At 37.0% G+C, this 21,828-nt stretch overlaps 1 long non-coding RNA gene across 1 annotated transcript in view; it reads right to left on the minus strand.

Annotated features, from left to right (window-relative positions):
- LOC140523768 (uncharacterized) overlaps positions 1-17,883 on the minus strand; it is a 41,863-nt gene extending 23,980 nt beyond the window's left edge. The window contains exons 1-2 of the long non-coding RNA XR_011973463.1: positions 17,787-17,883; positions 12,598-12,650 (exon numbers count right to left, since the gene is read on the minus strand). This is a non-coding gene — a long non-coding RNA (uncharacterized lncRNA). The remainder of the gene's footprint in view (positions 1-12,597; positions 12,651-17,786) is intronic.
- Between the last annotated feature and the right edge of the window lie 3,945 nt (positions 17,884-21,828).

Consider the following 21,828-nt stretch of genomic DNA (forward strand, 5'->3'; position numbering starts at 1 on the left):
TCCACCTTCAATACATCTTTTAAAAAATATGCCCCAATTGGTGAGTTCTTTGTGAAACCGCATTTGTCTTTTTAGGCAACTTTACCTTTTCCTCCCTATTAGAATTATTTCTGTGCTGTCAGTATTTTTTTTCTTGAAAAATCTCTATTTTTCTTTAGATATTTTATCTGTAGAAGTTTAGGCTGTTCCTCTCCCTGAGTCCTTTGAAGTTGGTCTTCCAAAAGTCTAAAGTATTCATCACATTATGGTTGACTTTCCTGTCCTCTAACATGAAATTTATGTGAAATTGCTAGTTAAGGTCATTTTCGCATCAGGCAATAGTTCTTCTTTATTGATCAGAATCAGATGCAGACTAAGAATTCCTCTTGTTACTCCATTTTTTAAAAATAAATTTTACTGATACCTTTTGTTTTTACATCATCTATATTTCCCAATGTATTCTTCCTCTTCTCCCTCTCAGAGAGCAATTTTTTACGAAAAAGAAGGAAAAAAAGATCATTAAAACTAATCAACATATTGAAAAAGTCTGACTTTCTATGTACTATTGCATGCCCATAGTCCTTCATTTCTGTAAAGGTGGAGAGGTGCCTTCTTATGTTTCTTCTTTGGGGCCAAGCTTCACAATGATCACAGCATTCAGCTTCAATGACTGTTGAGTTTTTCCATTCACGTAGTTGTGGTCATTGTACGTTCACGTTGTTGTAGCTGTTGCATACATTGTTTTCCTGATTCTGCTTACTTCAGTTTGCATCAATTCATATTAATCTACCTATGCCTCTTTATATTAGTCATATTTATAATTTCTTGCAGCACAGTAAGAATTATTACATTACCATCCTACAATTTATTTAACCATTCTCTATTCAAAGAGCATTCAGTTCTTGTCTACTGCAAAAAAGTGCTACTTGGAGCAGTAGAGTCCTGCATGTGGAATCAAGAAAATATGAGTTCAAATCTAGCCTTAGAGAGTTACTAATTGTGTTACCTTGGGTAAGTCCCTTAGCCTTTCTCAGTCTCAGTTTCTTAAATTGCAAAATGGCGGTTGATGTGAGGATCAAATGAGATATGAGATAATATTTGTGCAATGTTTTTCAAACTATAAAGTGCTATATATTTGCTAGCTATTATTTTTACATGAGTACCTAATGAATATATAATATTACTCCACTCTATCCTTATCTAGTTTTCTCCTTTTGAATAAGGTCATATTCCTTCCTTCTAGTCATATTTCCATCATGAGTCCCATCCTTCCAAGGCTTAGTGATAACTATGAAGTCAGCAAATTTCCCTCCTTGCTTTGGGACTGTGGTTTGCCTTGTCTTTACTGCATTTGTGTAAAGACATCTAAGATCAAGGATTTTATTGCTGGCTCTCCTTAGTAACCATCTCTTGTGAATTATTAGTCCTATCTAGGTCTCCTCTTCTACCAAAATCCCTTCAGTTTGTTCTTTTATAGCTGAATAACCTCTTAATGATTATTTATTGGCCCCTGATGGCTCAGAGTGAATTCTCTGAGCCATCATTCTCTTTTGGCCAGAAACCTTGGGGGTTTTCCCCTCCCACTTTGATTTTTTTTTTAAACTAAAGGGGTCATTCCCTTGACTCACTTCTTAAAGAGGCTTATTCACTGAATGGCAGTTGCCTCAGTCAAAGTGAGAACTTGGAAAGACCCTAGCTTAAAAAGGAGAAGGTCTCCCACTGCATCCTGGGCTATCTCCAGTTGTCCTGATATATATCTGGCCACTGGACCCAGATGCTCTAAAGGAGAAATTGAGACTGGTGACTTTGTACAGCCCTCCTTCACTTAAATTCAATTCACTTGTAGGGACAGCTAGGTGGTGCAGTGGATAGCACACCAATGCAGGAATCAGGAGGACCTGAGTTCAAATCTCACCTCAGACACTTGACACTCACTAGCTGTGTGACCTTGGACAAGTCACTTAACCCCAATTGCCTCATCCTGGGTCATTTCCAGTCATCCTGATGAATATCTGGTCACTGAATTCAGTTGACTCTGGAGGAGAAGTGAGGCTGGTGACCTGCACTCACTCCCTCACTCAAAACAAAGTCAAGTGCAAGTCATGTCATCATTTCTCTGATGGCATGGGTTTTTTTTGGCAAAGAAGGACAAACACGCAATTCACTTGCAAATCATAGTAACATCTTCCTGATATCATGGTCCTTTTCAAGAACAAAGGACAAACCACAACTTACAGCTGAAGTAGTGTCATAGGACCCACAGACGACTGCTAGATAATTATATTTCTCTGGGACCACCCAACTTGGCCATTTGTAGAATCTATGCTTTACAAAGAGATTTCCAAACACATACTAATGCTCATTCATTCATTCTGGGAATTCTAGCTGTCAGCTGCTGCCACCTCTGGAGATACTTGTCAGATATCCCAACCTACATTTTCAGGAGTAGCTGCATCATTGCCTTGGGGATCAAGAGAACCTATTCAAGCTCATTAACCTTTTTCATAAGTCATAACCCTTTCAAGAAGTTGTTCCTACTAATGATAGTAATGATATTTCTACCTTACACTTAGATAGTATTTTTTTAACTTTTCCAACCTGCTTTCATATCTATCCAATTTCATCATCATGAGTTTTTAAAAAATGTATGAGGTAAGTGCTTACTTATGATTCTAATTCTCCTATTGAAGCCAATAAACTTTCTATCAATTTATATCAATTTTTAGAAAAAAAGGAAGAATAGAACAAGCTGTTTTTAGTTTAAATATTTTATTTTTTCCAATTACATGTAAAACACAGTTTTAATCTTCATTTTTACAATTTTGAGATACAAATTCTCTTCCACCTTCCTTTTCCTTCCCTTCTCCCCACACTGAGAAGACAAGCAATTTGATAAAGGTTATATATGTATAGTCATGAAAAATATATTTCCATATTAGTCATGTTGTGAAAAAAAGACAAAAAACAACAAAAAAAAATAAAAAAGTTTAAAAAAATCAAAGAATACGCTTCAATCTGCATTCAGATTCCACTAGTTTTTTCTAATGCATTTTTCGTTGTAACTCCTTCAGAACTGCCTTGGATCTTTATATTCCTGAGAATAACTGAATCATTCACAGTTGGTCGTTATACAGTATTGCTATAATTGTGGACAATGTTCTCCGGGTTTTGCTCACTTCACTTTGCATTAGTTTATTTAAGTCCTTCCATCTTTTTCTGAAAGCATCCTGCTCTTCATTTCTTATAGCACAGTAATATTCCATCAAAATTATATACCACAGCTTGCTCAGCCATTTCCCAGTTGATGAATATTCCTTCAACTTCTAATTCTTTACCATCATGCAAAGAGCTACTGTAAACATTTTTGTACATACGGGTCTTTTTCTTTTATTTTTATCTCTCTGAGATATAGACCTAGTAGAGGTGTTTCTGGGTCAAAGGGAACGTAGTTTTATAGCCCTTTGGGCATCTTTTCAAATTGCTGTCCAGAATGGTTGGAATAGGGGAAAAGACATTTATTAAATACCTACTATGTACCAGGCATAAACACTTTTACAAACATTATCTCATTTGAACCTCACAACAACCCTGAGAAGCATTATCTTTGCCCCCATTTACAGTTGAAAGAACTCATTTTAATTTTAATAACTAATTTTAAGCAAAGGTCAAGTGACTTGCCCAGGGTCACACAGCTAGTAAATGTCTGAGGCAGGATTTGAACTTGTCTTCCTCATCACACTCTATCCATTGCATCACTTAACTTATTCTTAAAACTCAATGTACTCTAATATTCAGTGTTTCCTTTCATCTGTTTTAGTCTCTCCATTGCAATACTGTGTTTTAACCTCTGGTCAGTTCTTTTCCTGACTCATATATTGTTTGACCTTGGAATCAGAAAGACCTGGGTCCAAGTCTTGATTTTGACACATACTGTCTGTGTGACCATGGGTAAGTCAAATAATCACTCAATTCTTCATTCAAGAAAACATCAGTTACTGAGGATTTGCAGATTTTTATCAGTGAAAAAAGTTTTCACTACAAGAACTCCTTTTATAGGTTGTGGGTAGGATAGGGAGGCTTCTGTGTCATTACACCAAAGTCTTTATCCCTAAAATTGTGGTGGGAATGGAGGATTGTTCTTTTTTCTCCAGGCTTTTAATAACTCCCCATAAGCCTAGGCATTTTAACTGTAGGTTGTGTTTAATTGTTATTTTTTTCTCCCTTAATATTGGCCAATTGCTTCTAAAGTTTTACAGAACAAGTGGACATCAAAACACTGCTATGTCTGTCCGTCTTCTCATTCCTTTCCTTTAGATCAAGGATCTGTCTCTTGGGCTGTAATATTTTGTTGACTTTAACTAGTTCAGCATGTAAACCATAAACTATCCAACGTCCACCATTGTTTTAATTATTCCTTCACTTGGAAGTCCACAAGACAACTTTGTTCCTTTAGAATCTAGTTCTATTTCCTGTGGCTTCTAAAATATTATTCATTCAGTTGTGTCTGACTCTTCATGTCCTTGTGGACCACAGCATGCCAATACTTTCCATGGGGTTTTCTTGACAAAGATACTGGAATGGTTTGCCATTTCCTTCTCCGGTGGATTAAGACAAACAGATTAAGTGACTGGCCCAGGATCATATAACTAGTAAGTGTCTGAGGCTAGATTTGAATTCAGGTCTTCCTGACTGCAAGCCCAACTCTCTATCCATTGAGTTACCTAGCTGCCTCTAAAATAGTATAGAGCCTTCCTATTTGACAGATGAAGAAACTGAGGTCCAGAGCAGTTAAGTGACTTGCCAAAGTGAGATAATATTTGTAAAGCCCTTGGCAAGTGCCTAGAACATAGTGGGCACTTAATAAATGTGTGTTGCCTTCCCCTATCCCCCACAACAGACTTTAAGCATCAGTCAGTGCTAGTATAAGAATCTAAGTTTCTTGATAAATAACACTAGTATGATTTCCACAACTATCATGCAGCCTCCAGATTATATACCCCCCCTTTAAGCTTTTGGACTTTATGTGCCATTCTGTCAGTTTCACCATAAATCTATTTTTAGGTTGCTCCCAAAAGAAGATATAGTACAATAGAAAGAGTGCTGAATCAGGAGTCAAAGGACTTGCGTTCAAATCATGATTCTTCCACTTTGTATATGATCTTGGATACACCGCTTTCCCCCTCTGGAGACTTCAGTTTCCTAATCTGTCAAATGAAGGATTTAGACTCAGTGATCTTTAAGGTCTGGTCCAGCTCTAAATCTGTGGTTGTGTGAATTACAAGAGTATTTTTCTTTCAGTGACTCACTTCTTTCCTAGGTAGAATGCAGTGTAGGTTGCACAATTATTGTCTTCCTCCATGAAGAGGAAACACAAAAATCGAGGTGAAAAATAATTCTACATTGGCTACCTCTAACTCTCCTTCCTCCAGAGGCAGCCACACAAATAGTGTTCTGATTAGTTTTGCCCTGCTTTTCCCCAGGGCCATACAGAAAGATTCTTTCTGCAGGATCGCACACCTTGTTGGTTGTTGTCATCCATCACAGATGTACAAGAAAATTGGCACAAGGGACTGCTTGCTCCATTTTCTACCGACAACATCCAACCTCTCCTCCCCTGTGCTTACTTTTCCCTTCTTTTATTTAATTGGATAGAATTGCTTATTGAATTGACTAGAATTTAAGTTCATCAAACAGTTATTTTTGCTTGTTTATGGCATGTTACTGTATCTTGTCCTCATGTTCTCTGCTATTCTTGCCAAGATTTACAGAGGTATTCTTGTAAAAATCTCATAATCACTGTGTAGTGTTAATAGCCTTCTGTTTCTAATATATTCCTTTTTATCTTTTTAAAAAAATATACCATTAGGAGCAGTCTCTGTTTCATTGTGCTAGTTGTATGGAATCAGGGTATAAAAACACTCTCATTAGGGCAGATGATGTGCCAAAAAGATTAAAAGACCCTCCATAATTTGATGTGCTCCTCCCCGCCCCCTGTTTCCCAGCTTTAACTAACTCTATTTTCCTCTCACCCTACTAGTCCAGCCAAACTGGACCATTCACTTTTGTACCTCTTTGCCTGGGATCTTGCCTTGTGCTCGGATGGACCTCATTGATAGCCACTATTTCCATTAAAATCCTACCAAGCCTCCTCTGATTGCTTTAGCTGGATTTTTTTTTTTTTTACCATCTCAAAACATCACAAAGGACTGTATTATTCTTATGTGTTTATAATATTCTATTTTGCTCTGTAGTTAATTGCAATTGTGTCATAATTCTCTATTAGACTGTAAGATCCACGAGGGAAGTGACTATCTTTTTTATCTTGCCTACCATATGGCAAACCACTCCAGTATCTCTGCCAAGAAAACCCCAAATGGGGCCACAAAGATCGAACATGACTGAAACAACTGAAGAACAACAAACTACCTCCACCACAGGGCTCTGCATATAGTTGATATTTAAGATAAGTAATTAAATTGAATTGAAGAAGTTCATGTTGAATGAGATAAATGTAAAAGCCCAATCTTTCTACAGTATTTCAAAAGATTCATTCACCAATGCAGATAACAACCCATCCACATCTTTTCAGGCTGTTTAATTCTTAGCCATGTCTTTCCATAAATCCTCCATACAATATCTACAACCCTCCCCAAACCCTGAAATGCCCTTTTCTGGTTCTTTTAATATTTTGTAGATACCATTGAGGCACTCAAGCTTTCCCTCTCTTGACCTTTATTCTGATTACATGATTAGACCCACCTTCTTTTTATGTTATGTATATCCTTGATAGTGCCTTCCTTTTGTTGTAGTTTTGCTTTTTTTTTGTAGGGGGTTGGGAGAGGAGGTAATTGAGGTTAAGTGACTTGCTCCAGGTCACACAGCTAGAAAGTATCAGGTCACATTTGAACTCAGGTCCTCCTGACTCCAGAACCGGTGCTCAATCAGGATGATGCCTTTCAAACCACTTCTTTTGTGCAAAGAATTGTGGATAACATGATTCTACCTATAGATGCCTTTCATGAATCTTTCCATCTACATTTAGATCATTTGCAATTTTGATTCTTTGTGGATTATGCTAATCCATGATTCACAGACATAATACCACTGAGAGAATATGGTTATTTTTTAAATGGATTCATGACAGTGAGCATTTTGGGATCTTTGAAGGTTCTGTTCCATTTCTATGTGCAGACCAGCCTAATTCCTTTCTTCTATTACATTCATGCCCAAATCATTGTGGATCTGCTGTACCTCTCCAAGTTATACTCTAACATGGACCACCTGAACAGCTGGAGGTTATAATATGGACAATACGCATTTTTGTGAATGACTAGTCTTGTCCCTTCTGAAAATAGAAGAGATTTGCACATAGATTTTAAAAACCCAGTGCATAAGTACAGGATGATGGAGACCTGGTTTAACCACAATTGATGTGAAAAGCCTTAGGGGTTTTAGGAGATTGTCAGTCCTATTTGAATCAGCAGGGTAATGAGGCTATAAAATTTATATAATCTTCGACTGCATCAATAACAATCATGGTTAGCATTTATATAATGCTATAAGGTTTGCAGAGCACGTTACATGTATTATCTCATTTGATCTTCACATTAACACTGGCAGGTGAGTTCTATTATTATCTCCATTTGATGGATGAGAAACTGAGACAAACAGAGGTTAAATAAATTGGTCAAGGTCACACAGATAGTGTCTGAAGCTGGATTTGAACTCAAGTCTTCCTGACTCCAGGTGCTGCGTTTTAGCCACTGTATCACCTAGCCTCTGTATAATAAAAGTAGAGAGTCCTAAATAATGGAGATACCCCTAGTCCTATAGTGCTTTTTATTCCCTTATCTTAGGTGAATGAGTAACCTGAGATGGGAGCATCCTGGTGACTGGTAAGAGTAGGAGATCTGGTTCCTCAGCAGGAGATTTATCAAATAATCCAAGAATATAATGACAACTGAAATCCCAGGGAAAGCCATCAGCTAACAGTGGATCTAGTAAAGAACCAACCCTGAGAAGAGACTTGTCCAACCCCAGCCTGGCAAGGAGTCAGCATAGCTGAGCAAGGAAGTGACTTGTCCATTAGCTACACCATACCCAGAAGTGAATTTGGTGTACTCTGAAGGGAGAAAAGGACTTCTAGGACCAGCAAGTATCCTTCAGCCACACACATGTGTATTTCAGTACCTTCCTGCTTCAAAATAGCCCACTCTCTCTGGGGATCTTGTGTTCAGGTAGGAGTGTACCCTGTATTTGGGTGGGAGTTAGAGGGGAGATCTGGGTAACACTCACTTAAATTTGAGTCCATCGTTTACCAGGGGCTGATTAGATGTCTAGAAGCATGGGGAACAGGGAGAATGTTGTTATACTGAGACTTTATAACACCTTCTCAGTAGACATCCTTTTATAAAAGCTTGCTGATGTCAATTCGTTCAGTTATATTGGAGTGCATATCAGATGGGGGCTCATGGGTAATCATTTTCAAATCATCAGCTCCTCAAGGTTACCCTTAGAGTCCCGAGGAACAATAGCCAGTCAGTCTCTGAGAACCCAAACTGCTAGTGCTTATGGGAATCGGGATAGTAAGGTAGATCTGTGCCATGTAAGTATTTATACAACAAAGACAAAAAAGAATATAGGTGATTTTGACAGTGAGGATACTACAGTGCCCTTTTGATAGTGGGGGCATCAGGAAAGGCTTTATGTAAAAAGTGTCACTTGAGCTGAGTCTTGAAGGAAACCAGAGATTCTGAGATGTGGAGGGGAGGAGGGTGTACATTCCAGGCATGGGGGACAGCCAATGAAAAGGCTTGGAGATCAGAGGTGGTGTGTCATGTGTGTAGAGATTAGATTTGAATGGGGAGGGCTTGAAGTAGGAAGAGTAAATGGAACTTAATGGGAGGTTACTACAATAATATAGGAAAGCAGTTCTCCAAGTGTGGTTCAGGGAATCCATGACCATTTTCATAACAATATTAAGATTCATAACAATATTATCAAAACATTATTAAGATAAGACAATTTTATTTCTATTATGGTAAATATTGATAGATAAAACCCACATGAACAAACTCTTTGGTGAGTCCTTCATAATGACACTTTTAAAAGCATAAAGGGCTCCTGAGACCAAAAAAAAAATTGAAAACCACAAATAGCCTAGGCTATTCCAATAGCCTTTGGATTTGTCTCCCTGACTCAAATGCCTCTCTCCTACAAGTGGATAAGCCATGCCCCACTTCTTGTAGATAAGAAAACTGAATCTCAGAATGGGGAAGTTGAGTGGCTCCAAGGCGCATTAGTGATAGAGTTAAACTGGTATCTTACTCCCATTTCAATGGGATCTTTCCAATGGAACCTTCTCAAGGGTAGTCGACAAGTGTGCTTCTTATGTTTCTGTAGTACTATGACATGGAAATTAAAATACTTCTACCCTGTCCTAGCAGTTGTTAACAAAAAGCCATAATATTGTTTGCAGAACTCTTTTAGATCATTAGAAATTTCCTTATAACAGAGTTCAGTGTTTTAGAGGAGTGAGTAAAACAAACAAATGAAAAACCCCCAACAACCAAAAAATCTAAACTTAAAAAAACCCTCCAAAATCAAGCCAGCACAGAACCCTTGACAGTGTTAGAGATAATTTCCTTTCACACCAGAAATTATCACCCAAATGCCATTCATTATCATTATTTGTGTGGCCTGCTCTGCAGATGTGCTCTGGATTAGGGTTGAGTGGCTAATGAAAGACTAGGTACAAAATCCAGCTGTCCCCAAATGGTTCAGCTTACCAGAGACCCTGTGGAACTGTGATGGGCCATACAAGTAATTTTAAAGATGCTAAAGGGTTATTAGCATGTCCAGGCTGCATTGCAGAACCATCAGAAGCTAGGAAGTAGCATGCAAGCTGGTGTCCAGGGAAAAGCAACCCATATTATGACTCAGTTACTTTGCTACAAGTACGTGTGACCTTGAATGCAACATCTGATGAGATGAAACAAGGCCTTTCCCTCTCAATTTTTTCTATCTTCCTCTTTCAGTCTCCATCCCTGATCTTTCCTTTCCTTTGTAATCCCTCTCCACAGTAAAGTGAAAAGAATGAAGGGAGAGGGGAAAAGGAAGGTGAAGAGGGTGGGTGGGATATTTTGAAAATGATTGTAATACATTCAGAAATGGAAAGAATATAAAGAAGGGCAGTTAGGTGGGACAGTGTATAGAGCATTGGGTTTGGAGTCAGGAAGACCTGAGCTCAAATTTAGCTTCAGGTACTTCCTAGCTGTATGACCCTTAAGTCACTTAACCTCATTTGCCTCAGTTTCCTCATCTTTAAAATGAGATGGAGAAGGAAATGGTAAACCTCTCTAGTATCTTCGCAAGAAAACCCCAAACGAGGTCACAAAGAGTTGGATGTGATTGAACAACAAAAAGGGAACTAAAATGTTAGGATGATAGGTAAAACATAGAATGATCTTTACTCAAATCCACCTCCCCAAGTTCTGGGTTTATATATCCAGAATCAGATTTTGATCTGAGATTACATATTTTAGGTCTAATCTTGAGGCACTTGTGATGGCAATCAAAATAGGATCTTTTACTGTTTTTCGTTTTAGTGTAATCAAGTGCCTGATTGAATCTTACCTTTATCAATCAAGAGTCTTTACTAGGAGTAAAGTACAGAAACAAGGGTTTCTTTAACTAGAAACAGTATATGTATTTGTATTGTTAATGTGATTAAAGGTCTTCCCCACCCATCAGTGGACCTGCCCATGAAGGGGAGTTTGATTAGGAAAGGTTTGCAGGAAAAACCACAGCTTTTGTTAATGAAGCACTGGTTCTCAAGGGTGGGGATGTCCTCTGGCTCTAAAAAAAGATATAAATGCTCTGAGGGTGAGGTTTTATTTTGGGGCTTAGTTTTGGTAAGAAGATTTGAGTGCCAGATAAGGACTCTGGGAAGCCTCTAAGGAGTCCCCTGGCTTTGAGAATCCAGATGTTGTGCTTCGCTCTCTGGTAACTGGTCAGACAGCTGTATCTGTCTGTTGAATTATGGTCAGGAAGAGGAAGCCATGTCTGTTGATTACTTTGGGACTTACTGATTGGAAGTGTTTGTTTGGCTAGACAAGGACTCTGGGAAGCAGCTAAAGTATCCCCTGGTTTTGAGAACCCAGATGTCCTGTTTCCCTCTCTGGTAGCTATGGTCAGACAGTTGGGTTGGGATCCAATTGTCTATTGAATTCAGCCAGAGGAAACCATGTCTGTTGATCTTTTGATTTCTCTGTATTTTCTTTGCAATTCAGGGTGCTGACTCCCTGAAGTAATTGAATGATATATGTACTTGGTTAAAGGAATGATACATGAGCTTGATTAAAGTGATTGTTAACCCCTTGAAAGTTGGTTTTCCTTTTATGAATGCAAATCTAAGAACCTGTGATAGAAATATCCTCCCCCGCCCCCATCCTCCTATGTATGTTGAGGTGTTTATGGTTGCAGCACTCCACAAATCACCTTTTCTTTGACTTTTTATATCCCCACCCAAAATTTGATCAGGGAAAATCTCTGATTAATGCTTCTCCTTTAAGGTTACCATTTATAGCTGGGGAGGGGTGGGATTTCTTCCCATCACTGTATCTGCTATGTGACAGTCCAATCTATTCTCAGGGCTGAGGTTTCTTAATTCAGCATTGTGAATAACTATATTTCAATAGAATTAGTTTTATTTGTAGTCTTTTATATTTTATTTTTATGTATTAAGAAACATTATTCTGCGAATTGGTCCATAGGCTTCACTAAATTCCCAAAGGGATCCATGACACATACAAAAAAAAAATGATTAAGAATAATACGTGTTCTATAGGGAGATGCTTTTAAAAGTCCAAAACAAAGGCTCACCATACATTAAACTCATTAAGTTGATTGGGCACTCAGTCCCCTAAATGTAATCATGATTATTAGATCTGGAAAAGACCCTGAAGAGCATTTACTCCAAACTCCTCTTTTTGGCAATCAGGAAAGTGAGGCCTATGTTCCACCTGGTCCCACTCCACCATTTCGCTATGATCAAAAGTGGGAAAAAATTCCATGGTTGCCATTTCAAGGCAACTTTTTTGTCATTTTTTTCTTGTTTGGTTTCGTCTTCTCAGCTGTTCCATTCTAGTTCAGTCATTCATCACTACATAATTTCCCCAATTAACCACTGACACAAAGCTGACAAATCTCCTTCTGGAAGAGAAACTTCATGCTAGGATTACAGTTGGGCCCTATCAAACAGTAACAATTTGTTTTATTTAACTTAAAACTGAAAGATTTCATTAGCTCCTTTATAATTGAGACACATAATTGATTTATCTCCCATGGCTCCTGGCTTTGTTTTCAATCCGTGTTAGTTCCGCTACATAGTTTCCCATGGGACAGCACTCCATTTCCCCACTGGAAGCTCTTCCTTCCATGCTTTTCCGACAAAATCACTTTGTAGAAAATTATATACAAGGCCTCCATAGTAACTGAGAGTCCATGTTTTCTATACTTGTTTTGCACCCACCAAAACTATATTTTGACTATAACAAGTTCAGACAGCTCAACATTAGGCATATAGAAGTCATGCCAACCTTGTTAGTCTGCTCTTACCTTGATTAAATTAATTTAAATCTGGAGTTACCGGATGGTATGGTCTCAGGACCCTGTGACAAAATAGAAAGGGTTATTCTGAAGCTGGGAGCTAATGAAAAACACCTCAAAGAATCTGAAGTTTATCCTCCAGGACATGCAGAATTTATAACAGAATTCCATAGTTCTTAAGGAAGAAATTAAATTGCATTGTAATATAAAAAAATTTAAAGCTAGAAGGGGCCTTAAAAGTTATCTAGTTCAACTCAATAATTTTTACACATGAGGACACAGGCTTGGAAATATTAAGTGGTTTTTACCAGGGTCACATATCTTGTCAGTGACACATCTAGGACTGAAATCCAGGTGTCTTGCTTGCAAGGCCAGTGTTATTTCTATTGTACCAAGAAGAAAAAGGAAACTTTTTTTGAGAGGGTAAGGTGGGGAGGGAAGGGACACTTACAGAGAGAGACACAGAACAGAGAGAGACAGAGACACACAGGAAAAGAGAGACGGGGGGCAAGGAGAAAGAGGGAAAGGAAGAGAACATACAGAAACTGGAAAGAAAATTCAATAGTTGATGAAAGCCTCAGAACAGCATGGGGTAGCCAGAAAAGGAGAATATTGATGGACCAAAAGCAAATTAGCAAAAAAAAAGACTTGAAAATAGGGAGTATTTGGTAATGAAATTGATTCTAGAAGACAAACAGGAGCTAGTAAATCAAGAGGAATTAGTCAAAGAAGTGCTGAGAGACATCCAGATCATTCAATTCAATTCAATTTAATAAATACTTGTTAGGCTCCTATTATGGAAGGTACTCCATGTTAGGTACTGGAGATTTATGGATAAAAAGAAAAAAGGAAGAATTTTGCTGATTTTGAAAAGACAGTTTTGACCCGGAAATCTGTTACTTCTAACATTTTTAAGTTGTGAAAGATATGAGGCTAGGACCATGATGCACAAAGGAAAACTGAACACATATAAACAGACTTAGTGTTGTAATAAAATACTTGTAAACAAGTTAATCCTTTACATGTAAATAGTATGCAATTCGCATAAATGAATATAATTAGTACTATTTGTGTGTAATCAAACTAAGTTTTTGTGCTGACTTTGGATTCATATAGTGTGCTGTTGCTTTTAGATTTTCTTTTCTCTGTTTTCTCTGTTTCTTTCCTCTGATCTCTATAAAAAGCTTCAGTGTTGGTAAGTTTCCTTGATACCATGTATGGAATCATCCTTCTTATACCCATGTAAAGATAGTCACACTCATCTTGAATCTGGCTATTGCTCCCCACAAGCTGTTAGAGCTCTACTCTTTAACTTTGTCTTTCCCCAATTTATGTTTTACATTTGTCTTTAGCATCTGTTATTTCTTTCAGTAAATACAAGCTCTTTGAGGGCAGAGACTATCCTGCTTTTGTTTTAGTATTCCTAGAACCTAGATGCTTAATAAATACTTAGTGAATTCAATAGGTCCCAATTTTTCAGGGTTCTCTTTAGCATCTTCCCCATCTTTAGAGGTAGTTAGGCATGGATAGAAGGTTGAACCAAGAGGCAGAAACACTTGAAGCCAGTTCTAGCACAGGACCCTTTCAAGCCGGGTAATCCTAGGCAAGTCACTTAACCTCTCTTTACTTCATCTGTAAAATGAGGATAATAATAGCACCTACCACCCAGGATTATTGTAAGGATCAAAGGAGGTAATATTGGTAAAATGCTTTATAAACATTAAAATGCTATATAAATGCTATTTTTGTTAACTCATATTATTATGGCTCAGATCTGAGGATAATTATGTTTTTCACCTTACCTTGTTTATACTCTCCCTCTCTGCATTTCCTTTCTAAGTTTTTCTTCCCTTCCCATCTCAGTCAATCAGCCAACAAGCATTTAAGTACCTACTATGTGTCAAGTACCTTACTAATGGCTGGGAAACAAAGAAAAGCAAAAAACAGTAGTCCCTGTATAATCTGATGGAGGTGTGTATGTTCATCCCTCTTTGCTGAAGACCATGCCATCAGAGAAATGATGACATGACTTGCACTTGACTTTGTTTCGAGTGAGGGAGGGCTGTGCAGGTCACCAGCCTCACTTCTCCTCCAGAGCCATCTGAATCCAGTGACCAGATATTCATCAGGATGACTGGAGATGACCCAGGATGAGGCAATTGGGGTTAAGTGACTTGCCCAAGGTCACACAGCTAGCGAGTGTCAAGTGTCTGAGGTGAGATTTGAACTCAGGTCCTCCTGACTCTTGCACTGGTGCTCTATTCACTGCACCACCTTGCTGCCCCAATCTGATGGAGGGGACATCATACAAACAGCTATGTATGAACAAGATATACATACATATGTATATATATGTTATACATACATACAATGCACACATATATATGTAGTATATGCACTTTTAAAACGTATTGAATTGAATTGACAAGAAGCCTAAAAAATATTTTATATAGAATTATGATTTTTACTATCCTGATCCAGACCAGCCATAAATGGTTATCTCTCCAGTTATTTGTCTTCTTTTACTTGCATGGTTTATAAATATAACAACTAGGCAAGTCCTTCATAAGTTAATTTCCAGATATTTAATTGCATTTTCTTATCTTAAATGAGTTTTTCTTCCTCCTGGGTTTTGTTATTAATATACAGAAAAGTCAATGATCCTCATGAATTTATCATATTTATTTATGTGTTATATCCTGCTGTTTCATTCAAGCTATTCATCGCCTTGATTAATTTTTTTACATTGATTCTCTGGGGTTTTCTAAGTAAACTACCCTATTGTCTGAAAATAGAGATAATTTTGCTTCCTTTTTGCCTGCATTTATTCCCTTAATAGCCTCGCCTGGTTTTATTGCTCTTGCTAGCATGTCAAGCACTATGTCAAACAACTGGGCAGAAAACAGGTATCCTTGCTTCACCTTTAATGTGATTGGGAAAATTTACCGTATTCCCCATTACAACTAAAGCAAGCCCATAGCTTTAACTAGATGCTTTTGATCATTTTAAAAGTTTTAGACTTTTGCTTTGTAATTTGTTTTTACATAAGTGAATGCTGTATTTTTGTCAAAAACTTTTTCTATTGATATAGTTTTTATAGCTTTGTTATTGTAATTAAATTTATAGTTTACTTAATATTGAACTGTTCTTGCATTCCTTATTGTTTTAGGTCAGGATTGATAACCTGGAGGCAGAGATGTGATCAGTCTCTTTTGCCTATTTCCTTGATACTGTGATTTACAATGTGAAAAAACATCTCAAGGTTCAACTCTGGTATCCTGACGGGCTTTATTCAATGACATGGTATAACAAACTGGATCTGGAGATCATAGGATCATAAACCTAGAGATAGAAAAGAACCCAGAAGTCATCTAATACTCTAATTTTACTGATGAAGAAACTAAGGGTCAGGGAGATTGAATGACTTGTCCAATGTTATATAGGTGGTAAGCATTAGAAGTGGCATTTGAACTCAGGTCTTCTGACTTCAGAGCCAATGCTTTTTCCACTATATCTTGCTGATGTTACATGACTCTTGATGGGTGCTAGTTCTATGTTCTGCCAGAGCTACCCTCTGTCCAGGTCTATGGGAGTGTCTGCCTAATAAGTAGAATATAATATTGAGTGAATATCAAAAGAATATGTGGGTAGTCTTCATTCCCACCACACTATTAATTTAGTTCTTTTAGTAATACTTTTCTGCTCATATATCTCTACAATGAAACTCTTTATGTTGCTTCTATTGTGAAAATCATTATTAATGTGGTGCAGCCTACTCACATCAATGACTCCATCATTTGTGGAGGCTCTCAACTTTAAATATTTAGAGATTGCAGTATATCACGACTTTCAATCACACAGTATTACTAGAGAACTACTGATGCTAAAAAGCAAACCTTTTTTTCAGGAGTAATTAAAAACACTGTAATTTTCCAAAGGCAATACAGTCCACTCTTAACTTCCTATTCAGTTCCAAGTCCAACGCTATGAGATGGTCATCCAACTGTATATCATAGTGTGGAACATGAGAAGGAAGAAGGAAAAGAAGGAAGGAGAGAAAAGGAGGGAGGGGGAGAACAAAGGAAAGAAGGAAGCAAAGGAGGGGAAGAAAGAAAGAAGAAAGGAAACGAAGAGAGAAAGAAAGAAAGGAGGAAGGACAGAAAAAAACAAAGAAAGGAAGGAAGGAAAGTAGAAAGGAGGGAAAGAAGAAAGTCCTCAAAATTACTAAATAAAATACAGAGACTCTGAACAACCTAACCCTGGAAAGCAAAACTGAGAAAGTCACAAATGAATTCTTAAGTAAAAAGCAACTTCTTTGTATATATTTACAAGTAAATTCTAACAAACATTTAAAAACAGATAATTTCTGCATTGGATAAACAATTTGCAAGAGAATAAAGGCATCTTATCAAGCTCCCTTTATGAAACAAAGGCTAACATCTAAACTAGGGAGAGATAAAGCAGAGAATGAAAACAATAGACCACTCTCACTAATAAATATGCCAAATATCATAGAATATTAGCAGATAAAACAAAAGGAAGTTTCCATAAAATGGAAATAAAGAGGACTTTATTATCTACTTATATATGTAACAGGTATAAAACCTTGTAGCAGGGTTTTTGCTGCTCACCTGTAGCATATACAAGTACGATGTAGAATGTTAGTGTGCTCAGCAAAATGAAAGCAATACTGCTCAGCTGATTTTAGGGACAAATACACCAATATCACACCCTTCAGTCTGTTAAATCAGCTCTTTACATTATTAGTTACCTCATCTTGGTTTCAAAGGCAATCAGAGTCTCTTTTCTAGTATTTCTTCAGATATAACTTAAAAATTCAAAAAAGTTCTCATTCTTAACTCCTACTCTAGTTTATAAAAATTGGAGAAAACTCTGTTCCCTATAAGTGTTCTCTCTTTGGCTATTGAAACTCTCATAGGATTAGCATTTAAAAAATCAATGTTATTTGCTTTTGTGGACAAAGGTCGCAACCCCTCTTTAACAATGGAACCTAAGTACAACACTAATACAGTTCTCGAAGGGTGACAGATGAAGTTTCTTTCACTGAATGCCTTTTTCACAGAATAGCTTCACTATAGACTAAAAGTTAAGTTCAGTTCTCTCATATGTCTCTTAATTCCCTCAAAGATGACACTTATCTCTTGTAATCTCACACACACTTTCACCAAGACAGTTACCTCTCCAAGTCTCATGGAGACAGTTCTCTTAGCCCTCTCTTGAACCTCATACAGAATCTCTCAAAGATGACAGTTAACTCACCCTGGCTCTCATAGACTTTAGTGGAAATGGAAATAAAACTGTCAGATCTCAAGATTCCATTCCCACTCTCTTAAAAATGTAGCACATGAAAGTAAAAGCTCTGTGAGAGGGGCTGTTTAATCTGGCTCACAGGTTCTCCTTGGAAGAAGGAAAAAAAGAATTGGAGGAATTGACTCTATCTTGTACCCAAACGTAACAAGAAACAGTATTTCATGGATATCTGACATTTAGTGATCTCATTACAGGACTTGTGGCAAAAATGCCACAACATAAACAATTGTACCTTATACACTAATATCTTTTGCAGATGAGGAGGTCGAGAAGTTCTATGAAGAAACCAATAAGATTTAATTTAAATCAACAAACATTTATGAAGCACCAACTTTGTGTCGGGCACTATGTTAAGCTCTGGCATACATAGACCAAAAGTTAAATAGTTCCTGCTTTCAAGAAACTTAAAATCTTGTTGGTAGAAGCAATGCGTACTCAAGTGAGTAAATATGACATTTACACAAAATAATTATAAAATAGCTTTCACAGAAGGAGAATTAACAACTGGGGGAATCAGGAAATGCTTCCAATGGGTAGCACTTGAAATGAGCCTTAGAATTCCAAGAGGAAAAAGTTCAGAGGGGTATTTTCTCAGGCATGGAGAATAGCCTATATAGAACCTTTAAGACTAGAGATGGAATTTTGGGTATGAGCAGAAGAGTGACATGAACAGACTTCCCAAATTAATTCAACAATATAACATTCTGTAACATGAATTTAAAGGTGAGAAAGGATGTGGATTGCACATAAATATGTGTGTGCATATTTGAAGATATAATATTAACTACACAGAAGCCATAGGCCAGTATGTCTATTACATCTAATGTTTCTATTTAGGTTAATAATTTCTCTCTTGCTGATCATTCTGTTACATTTGTCTGAGTCTGAAAGATACTAATTTGTATTTAAAGACTGCCCAATTCTGATTTTCTTAAATACTTGGAAACCATCAATTCTATTAAAAACTCATATTCTTGTATTATTATGTATAATTTTACTTTTTGGTTATATCATATTTCAGTGCAAACTGTCTCTCCCTCACTAATCATTATATTTTTTCCCTAAACAAAAGTTCTCTAGCTGGCAACTACATTTGTGGACGAATTAAACCTGAGATTTTCTTCTGTTTATGTCCCATGGATGTTATTCATCTTCATTTTGTCCTCTCATTCCAATACTTCTGGACAGATTTTTGATTTCCTGAAATATATTATTCAGATTTTTGTTTCATTATGTTATTATGAGGAACTAATGTTACTTATATAGTCTCTTTAAGCCCTGTATTTCAGGTAAGTCATCTGGTGGCAAAGAGAAGAGAGTGCTGGGCTTGGAATCAAGACCTGAGTTCAAATCCCACTGTAGAAACTTAGTAGCTATGTGACTGTGGGTAATTAATTTAATTTTATGCAATTTCCTCAGTTGTAAAATGGGAATAATAATTTCGCCTATACCATTGTTGTGAGGATCAAAGGAGATAATATTTATAAAAAACATTTGGCGCAATGCTGGCACATAGTAAATACTATATAAATGCTTATTCTTTCTCATTATTTATTTATATTATTATTACTTCATCCATTCTTCAATTATTTATTTTTGTTAATTTATTCATTTCTCATATTCATTTTAATTTAATTAATTATATTGTTATTATTACATATTTATAGATAATTATATTATTAATTTAATTTTACTGTCTTTAACCTTAAACTTTTTGTTTTTGGTATCATTACATTTTGAGTTCTTCCTTCTCCATCATCTTTTTCATGGAATCCACTATTGTTGTTTTTTTTAATTTTACATCTTTCCTCTTCTGTTTTTCATTAAGAGCTCTAAATTTACTGTTCTCCTGTTGGGACTTTCCATCTCTTTAAAGGTTCTCACAGTAGGTTCTAATCTCTTTTCTGGGATTATAGTTATAGTTATTGCATATTCATTTTCTTTGCCTAGAGCAGGAGTTCTTCATCTTTTTTGTGTCTTGTACTTTTTTGGCAGTCTGGTGAAACCTAGAAATATCTCTGAATAATTTATTTTTAAAATTATTAAGTTTCAGAAATGTCAAATTTCTTTTGATGTCAGAGACAATGAAGATATAATTTTTTCCTCATCTAAGTTGATGAGATCTACATACAAAGCCCTAAGGTACCATAGGTTAAGAATTTCTGGTCCAGACAGTGTTTGTAAGTTTACCAGGTAGTATTTCTTTATTACACTAAAATAAACTTTTTTTCTTGCTAATTTCATTAGTCACTCTATTGTTTTCTCTGTGAGGATTTCCTAGAGATGATTTCTTTCCTTTGCCACCATTGTTGTTATGGTTATGGACTGAGTGAGTTTTCTTTCACGCAAATCATCTTGAGGTCTTTTCAATGCCTATCCTTGTCGAATATCCTTCTGCTATGGCCAAATACATCTCTTTTTGTTAACTGTTGAATGATCTGAGTGTTTCCTTTTGTTCCACTATTGACCCTAAACTACTAAGGGACTGGCTGAGTCAGACCTAGCCTGGAGCAGTCATACTCACCATATAAGCAGTCAAGAATCTAGGATGGGTTCCGGAATACCAAGTTGAGTGTTGAGGCCCAAGAGAGAAGTGAAGGAGAAGGGAGTACCTGTAGTAATGGGTCTTCCCTCTGCCCTGTACACCTAGATTAGGTTCTAGGATGGTTGGGGGCTGAAGGAGGAGCAAAGGTAGAAGGGTCCACTGTGCTCTTCTTACTGAGTCCCAGACATCCCAAAGATCACAGATTCATCTGAGTTTCTGAGTATTTTGAATATAAAACATTGTGTAGTTGCTTGTGGAGAGATTTCTTCAAATGTAATTAAATGTAGTTAATGTAGTTAAAATCATCCTATTATTATTTCAAACACATAAATCAGATCACTATGATGTTTCCTTAAATAATCTCCAGCTTCACTAATGATTCCCCTTAAGGTTGTTCAGCGAAATTATGTTATGCAAGTTTATATTTCTTCCACAAAAAGAGAAACTAATAGTTCTTTACCTCCTACCCTGGCAACAAAGTGGTAATAATTCCCTACCACACACACCCTGGCTGCAGATGGCCGCTGAGGTCCTTTCCAGCTCTAAATCTATGAGTCTATTAAGATGGCTGAAGCACTTTGGACTCTGTAGAATGGCACTGGCAGGGTGTGGAATCAAGGAAGTTATTCTCAGAGCACAATGTCAGTGAATTTGAATTCTGGTGGGCAAGGGATGCACTCTGAAGAAACAGAGAGGGACATTTCTGCCCAATGATGCAAAGGTCCTGTATATAGATTATTGCTTAAAATAGCCTTGGCCTGTGCTGTCCACAGTGAGGCTATCAGCCCCTTTTTTACAGTAGTCGTGTCGTTGCTAAGCCTTTTAGGACATTATTACTATGTCAGTTTCTGCTTCAGTCTTTAGTTTGCCTAGAGATACTAATTTCATACCTGCAGCATGATTTGACTATCTTAAGTTTTTTCAACCCCATGCTCATTCCTCCAAGCTTTATTTCCCTATCTGCTTCACAAGTTTTCATGAAAGGTGTTGACTGATACCCTTTCTTCGTGTCTCTCCCAAGCCCCACTCTGCTGAAATAATCATCTTGCAATCAGAGGGTTGGCTATTTATAGGGACATACAGACTTACAGGCTATTTGGGGGGTGGGGCGAATGATAGGGCTATTTAACAGCATTTAATAGCTTAAGCTTCTTTGGGCTCCTAGTACAGAGCTCACTGTGGCTCTGAAAATTGTCTGTTTCAGAGAATGATAACAACCAGATCCAAGACAGGCTCTCTTAGTTGAAAGTCAACATTTCTGGATTTTAACTTGTTTATTTGTGAAACCTTCAACTACATTGTGAATTGATGACATTTAGTAGTGATAATTATGAAATCGAATTCAGCAAGCACAAGTTTTGTAT

The sequence above is a fragment of the Notamacropus eugenii genome, chromosome 2 (genome assembly GCF_028372415.1).
Source record: "Notamacropus eugenii isolate mMacEug1 chromosome 2, mMacEug1.pri_v2, whole genome shotgun sequence".
NCBI classification, from domain to species: domain Eukaryota; kingdom Metazoa; phylum Chordata; class Mammalia; order Diprotodontia; family Macropodidae; genus Notamacropus; species Notamacropus eugenii.